The sequence below is a fragment of the Octopus bimaculoides genome, chromosome 26 (genome assembly GCF_046866305.1).
Source record: "Octopus bimaculoides isolate indiv1 chromosome 26, ASM4686630v1, whole genome shotgun sequence".
In the NCBI taxonomy this organism is placed as follows: Eukaryota; Metazoa; Mollusca; class Cephalopoda; order Octopoda; family Octopodidae; genus Octopus; species Octopus bimaculoides.
In genome coordinates this window covers 26,433,610-26,441,109 of record NC_142953.1, presented here as the reverse complement: position 1 = coordinate 26,441,109, position 7,500 = coordinate 26,433,610, and the positions used below count along the sequence as shown (strand labels likewise).

Genomic DNA, 7,500 nt, shown 5'->3' with positions numbered 1-7,500 from the left:
ATATTTTTTTCGTCGTTTGGTGGAAGGAGAAATGAGAGAAAATGCGATGTAAATGTGCCGTCTCTTTCCCACCCCCTCTCGCTGACACCAACACAAACAGCAAAGTAAATTATCTTAAGTAACATATTTACTTCACTATATCTTCACAATATCTATATTTAAATTATCCATTCACTCACTGGTTTCCTTTCTTCTCTCTATCTCTCTCTCTCTCTCTCTCTCTCTGTCTTGTTCTGTTTCTTTATAAGGAGCAGAATCCAAGGACACACTAATCTGAAACCGCCAACTTTTACATGCTGCTACTGGTGGTCGTAGTGATGGTAGTGGTAGAGAAAGAAGTGGGAAAGACAGACAGGCTCTCAGTTCAAATATTTAGTATATTCACTGAATAAATGACAGCTTTCTTTCGGTGTCTGAGAAGGGGAAATGCCGGAAGAGTTGGCGGGAGGTTCAGCTTTCAGAGTTCTTTTTGTTTTTGTTATTTTACTAGCTTAAGGAATTTTTTTTAAAAGCTGTTTTTTCACAGCTTTTTATTTCAAATCAGAAGCAAACTCTCTCACAATCTAACGTAAAAATATAGAGCTATGGAGAAAATGAACGTAAACCATACAATTTTTTCTTCTGAGCCGTTGATGGTAGACAAGGCGGAAAGAAAGATGTTCTCATCTCAAATAGTGCGACAAAAATACCTGATCCATCATTCTTGAGTAAAAACTTCAACGGCAAACGCAGATTACAAATGTCCAAATTAAATGGTGACTGGTACTCTGTCGGTTACGGCAGTATAAGAGCTGATGTGATCGATAGAACAGTCTGCTCGTGAAATTAACATGCAAATGGCTCAGCACTCCACAGATACGCGTACACTTGACATAAGTTCTCAGAGAGACACAAAATGTGATAAGGCTGCCCCTTGGAAATAGAGGTACAATTCATTTGTGCCAGTTGAGTGGACTGGAGCAAAGTGAAATAGTGTCTCGCACAAGGACACAACTCGTCGCCGGGAACTGAACTCACGATGTTACTACGATCGTGAGCTGAATACACCAAATTATAATGGTAACTGAAAAAAAAAAATGAAACATCAGCTAAACGACATTAGCACGTGACTAGCTTCAGCAGCGCCATGCCAATGGCCAAGTAAAATATTTTCAGTTTTCTTTGTGTGTGAGAAAGGGGAAATGTCAGATGAGTCGGCAGGAATTCCAGCATTTTGTGGGGTTGGGTTTTTAGTTCAATGGATTTTCTTTGATTATTCATCATCTATTTCCTTCCGGCTCTTTACGTTCTGAGTTCAAATTCCGCCCAGATCAACAACTTTACCTTCCATCCCTCCGTTTTCGATAACAAAATGTACCAGCATCGATTATACCCCACTCCTCTTGAAATTATTAACCTTGTGCCAAAATTGGAAACCATTATTTATTTACTAGCAACCTTTATATAAAACCAGAGAAAAACTTTTTCGTAATCTCGGGTAAAAATATAGAGCTGTAAAAAGACAATTTTTTCATGACACAATATCTGTTTTTTATTTCATTCATTTCAATAAAAACACCCTCATAAGATGTAGATCTTTTGCCTGATGGCATGGCTGGTAAATATTCAGTTAGAGCCAACATCTTACTTCTGAAATAATAACTTAACAAATGTGAGTGTCTTTTAATGGTTTCACTTACTGGGTTGCGACCACGCTGGAGCACCGACTTGAAAGGCTTAGTTGAACAAATCGATCTCAGTACTTATCTTAAAGCCTAGTACTTATATTCTATCGGTGTCTCTTTTACCAAACTGCTATGTTATGGGAACATAAACAAGCCAACACTTGCTGTGAAGCAGTGCGGGATACAAAAACAAGCACAAAGACACATGCACATATGTAGGGCTTCCACACAGTTTCCGTCTGCCAAATTCACTTACAAGTCATTAGTCGCTCTGGCGTTATGGTAGAAGACGCTTGCCCAAAGTCACTTGTAGTGGATGTAAAACTGAAACCATTTGGTTGCAATGCAAACTTCTTAACCACACAGACATCCAGGGGCCTATTGGATGCAACAAAACCACCATTAAACCTAGAAACTTAAAACTACGAAAATGCAGGAAACCAACGTTTCAGTCAACAACACACACACACATTCACACACAGACGCACAAAGCAATAAGCACATCAAACGTACACATTCCATCGTTAGCAACCTAACAGATATCATTATAGTTTCGACACCTTGGCAGTATCATCAATCTCACGGTGCCAACAGTGTTAAAACCATAAACGCTGCTGGAGAAATTATAGACAAAAAGCAGAGGCCAAATATTTGCGCAATATGTCCATTATCATCTACACACCTACTTATTGTTACAAAATACAAATACAAACATAAACTCTCAAACATAAATTGTCACATATCTATAGCTATGAAACGCAGAATATCTACAACATATGTGGAAAAGCGGTGTGTTTGTTTGTGGCGTTGTTAGCTAACTCCTCTTACATCGTTTTATTGATTTTCATGAATCTTGACACGTGAGTAGAACTCATATCTGAAAACCTCGTGACATACTTAGATTGTTGAAAAATCGATAATACGGCCCCTGGAGAGGCCTTTATATCTACCTTATATAACTATTTTTTTTTAAACACCCAAGAGAAATAATCCATAGCACCTGTACAATATTTTTTAAACACTCAAGGGAAATTACTCATTTCATTGTTTATGTTCGATTACTTTCAATATTGATTTTTTTTTTGTGTGTCCTATTTCTAATTTTTGCAGACAATATCACTTTTATACTTTATTTGACACGTGAGCAGAACTCATGTCTGGAAGCCTCATGACATATTTAGACTGTTGAAAAAGATCGATAATAGGGCCCTTCCAATGGATCCTTCTATCTACTACATATTACTAGTATTTTATTTAAACCCAAGGGAAATAACCCATACCACCTGCAGATTTTAGCGAAGTGATCAATATTTGATTCTCACGATCAGCCAATTTAATTCTGCATTTCACTACTCAGTTTTGAACTGCTAAGCATTATTATTGCATTTCCTTAATTTGAATCTTAAAGACTTCATTCATACATTTCTGTACATACATACTTTTCTGACTTCCTATTACTCCGATAATTCTGCATTTTTACAATTACATTTTTTCCATGACAGTAGATAAATTTTTTATTCCACACCGTACTTGTAGTGGCTTCATGCAGGCATAGCGTGGATTCGATCCTCGATTGCCAAATTTCACTTAACACTTCAACAGCGCTTTTCTCACGGTAAAACAATAGTTTTTCTGTGAACGACAACAGTTATCCATTTCCCAGATGCCTTCGCTAAGCAGAATAATGTCTTTGCCTCTCGCCAACCTCCGAAAACCTCTCTCGCCAACCTCCAATAATCTCTCCCTCCTCCACCTGACAGTATTATGTACTTTTTCGTGACGGAAAATACACCTTTTGTGTCCGTTATAACGAAATTGCTTTCTTATATTAGAGTAATAAGGCGTTTCAATAGAACATCTTTTCCCCCGGAAATTACCGGGTACACCAGCTAGTATATATATATATATATATATATATATATATATATATATATATATATCCACATCATTAAATTTTCGGAGTCAGAGTAGAAGGAATTTAAAAGAAATTTTTAAATGCCTTCTATGTGGAAATATTCAAGCGCCCCTATCTTTCGTTTGCTTATTCGCTCGTACTCGCATGTGTGTGTGCGCACGCGCGTATGTGTACATACACACATTTATACAAATATACATGCGTATGCATACATACATACACACACATTCTTACTCATACACATTGACAGAGATGTAAACAGAGAAGGAGGGGGATAACTTTGAGAGATGTGTGTGTTCTGTGCTAAATAGTTAATGATTAAAGAGTTTTCATGACTGGAGGCTTGCCAGTCAAATAGGATGATATATTTGTAAGTCTGTTTCCTTAGCTGTCTGTGTCTGTGCTGGTGTATAATTATATGTATATATATATATGTTTGAGCTTTATATATAGTGTCTATAAAACACTGGAATATTTTTTAGTTACGAAGAGGAAACTTGATGTCTGTGGTTTTAGTCTTCGTTATGTAAAGAATGTAATTAACTACTATGAAATGGCATGAAAAATCACACGATTTAAGCGATCGTTAGATAACGGAGTGAGTGATTTTAACTGTGTTCGTGTGAAGTTAGGATATAATGTTTGTGTTTTGATACGATCGAATTTAACTAAATCAGCGAATTACTCATTCGAGGCTATTTTCAATGTATGGAAACACGTACGTATCTGGTTCGAAGCAGAGAAATTTGATTATATTATTGTTGTGGCTGTTGGTAGTTGAGGTTAGCCTTGGCGAAGGGCTCCCTCTTAAAGGCTGCAATCGGACAAATCGACTCTGTATTTATTCTTGTTAAGTCGGACGCTTGTGCCGAACTGCTGTCTAACACGAACGCAAACAAACCGACACCAATTATCAAGTGGTGTGGCCGTAAACACAAAGGCGCATACACACACATGCATGTGCATGTATATACGACGAGCTTTCATACAGTTTCCATATACCAAATTCACTCACAATGCATTGGTCGGCCTCGGAGTGGTATTAGAAGACACTTGCGAAGTGAGACTGAACCGCAAACCACGTGCTTTCGAAAAGAACTTCTTAAGAACCATACAGCTATGCCTGCACTTTTATACTTTGATAGTTTATCAACTCGGCGCCAACTGTGATTCTATGAATGAAAGAAGAAGTGCAAATTGTTGAATTAATATGATAGCATTGTTGCAGAATCAAGTGATAATATTTCATTGTGCACTAAGGTGACGAAGCTGGCAGAGTCGTTACAGCAAAATGCTATGCGGCGGCATTTCTTTATGTTCTGTGTTCAAATTCCGCTGAAGGGATCAACAAAATAAATACCAGTTGAATAGTGGAGTCGATTTAATCGACTAACTTCCTCCCCCGAACTTGCTGGCCTTGTGCCAACATTTGAAACCAATATTTCATTGTACTCTAAGGTGGCGAACTGCAAAGAATCGTTACAGCTCCCGGCACAATGTTTTGCGGCATCTCTTCCGGTCCTTTACCTTCTGTGTTCAAATGCCACCGAGGTCGACTTTACTTTTCATCCCTTTCAGGGTCGATAAAATAAGATCTAATTGAGTATCGTGGTCGATGTAATTGACCAACTCCTGTCCAAAACATTTCATGGTTTGTGCCTATAGTAGAAAGCATTGTTAATATTATGCAAGCTTAAAGCGTCGAGGTAGTAAAATCGTTAGCGCGCCGGACAAAATGCTTAGCAGCATTTCGTCCGTTGCTATATTCTGAGTTTAAATTCTGGCGAGGTTGTCTTTACCTTTCATACTTCAGGGAACGATAAAATAAGTACCAGTTGAAGACTGGGGTTGATGCAATCGACTTACCCCGACTCCGAAATTGCTGGCCTTGTGCCAATTTTTGAAACCAGTATTATGCAAGCTTTAGTTGGCAGTGGAAGCAATGAAAGTTGATATCACTAATCAAAATGCTTTAGTTATCTGCGGCAAACCGTCCAGGTTTCCCGAGAAAAATAAGAGAAAATTAATAAATTACCTACTTTTATAAATGTTTGCTTTGGAGAATAATCATTTATAGAAACGATTGAATACAAATGAAATGGGGTTCCTCTGAAGGGTCTCTGCATTCGACACGGTGTGTAGCTGGGAGATCAGGGAGTCTCTCCAGGTCAAGCCGTTATTTCTCGACATTGAAAGGTGACAGCTCTAGTAGCATTATTCGATATGGGGTGTAGTTGGGAGATCAGAGAGTTTCTCCAAGTCGAGCCGTTGCTTTTCTGCACTGAGAAGTTACAGCTCTGGTACTGTAGACATGTGATTATAATGTCAAAGGAAAGAATCGCAAGAAAGATTTTTTAAGCCGAGCCAACTGGCAGGTGACCTAGGGGTAGACCAAAAATGAGATGGTTGAATAAGTTCCATAGTCTCAGTAAGGTACAGTTTGGTATCCGGCAGGAAAGTGGGATGATGGTTGACTCGAAGGTGATCAACAATTATCAATTTTATTATTAAATAAAAGGCTTTCATTCTGGAGTCAAAACACTTTTGTTAACTATCTGAATGGGGAAAAGCAAGAAAAATATCTTGATGTTTGGTGCCCCAAAATTAAATTTGGTGATTTTGCAGTTAACGTTTGAAGTTTATTTGAAGACAAAACGTTGGACGAATTGATTAACACTACGTTAAATCTACTTGATTATGTGGCTGCTATCACTTCCCCTTAACTTTACTTAACTGATAAAATGTTTTATATCAACTGCAAAATTTTAAGAATTGATTACAAGTCGAAATTAGATAAAATGGTATGAAATCAGTAAAAAAAATCTGTATTTTTTTTCATAGTTTGAATCGATAAAAGATAATCAATTTTCGAACTGATGATCTCAGTTATTTCGTTTCTGTGACGAAAAAAAATCGTAGGAATAAAGTTAGCTTGTGAGACGAAACAACAGATGTTATTTTATTTAAAGAAAACTAGAGAGGAGGATGGGATTGGCAGAAGAAATTTCGACGCGAGAGAAAGAAAATGGGAAAAGATAAGCGGATGAAATAAATGAGTTTAGATTCATAATAATAATAATTAATTCGTTTATTGGCCACAAGGGCTTAGATATTCTTTTACAATAATATTAATGCTTTCTTTTATAATAATAATAATAATAATAATAATATGCAAAAAAATATATAGACAAATCTGCATTTATAATTTGGTCGAGCTTAAAAAATTACACAACGACGTTGATATAGAATGTGTGTGTGCGAGCGCGCGTGCGTTTGTGTGTGTGTTCTGTGCAAATGTATATTTATTACTTACAAATGAATATAGACACGCACACACACACATATATATTTTATCTTTTTATCTTTCACTTGCTTCAGTCACTGGACTACGGACTATGCTGGGGCACCGCCTTGAAGAATTTAATCCAGGGATGGAAGAAATCCCCGCCCGCAATTGCGTCCGCGAACAACGTTTTATTGTGCCCGCAGGCTGGTATACCCATATGTACAAAATATAGTAAATTTTTCAATCAAAATTTATACCAATATTCGTATACCTATTTGCGACATGGGTTGCATTTCCACTACGACTTGAAATGATCAGAAATTGTCCGGCAATTGCCAATCGAATGGAAATTCTGTTTTCACTATAAAATATATATTGCTAGGTTTATAGCTCCTCCTTGAGACCCAACTACACTTTAGTTGAAAAAAAATAGAATACCTCATGAGTAATATAAACGTCCTAAATTCAGTGGCGGCGTTAATGAAGATGTTACGCGTTGGTTTCATGTCTTAAACTTATCTTTATTAATGTGTCTCAAATTATTGTTGTTAGCACTCCGTCGAGGGTTCCAGTTGATCCGATCAACGGAACAGCCTGCTCGTGAAATTAACGTGCAAGTGGCTGAGCACTCCACA

At 37.3% G+C, this 7,500-nt stretch overlaps 1 protein-coding gene across 1 annotated transcript in view; it reads left to right on the top strand.

Annotated features, from left to right (window-relative positions):
• LOC106883971 (uncharacterized) overlaps nt 1-7,500 on the top strand; it is a 239,096-nt gene that overhangs the window by 2,150 nt on the left and 229,446 nt on the right. The gene's annotated exons all lie outside the window — the stretch shown is intronic.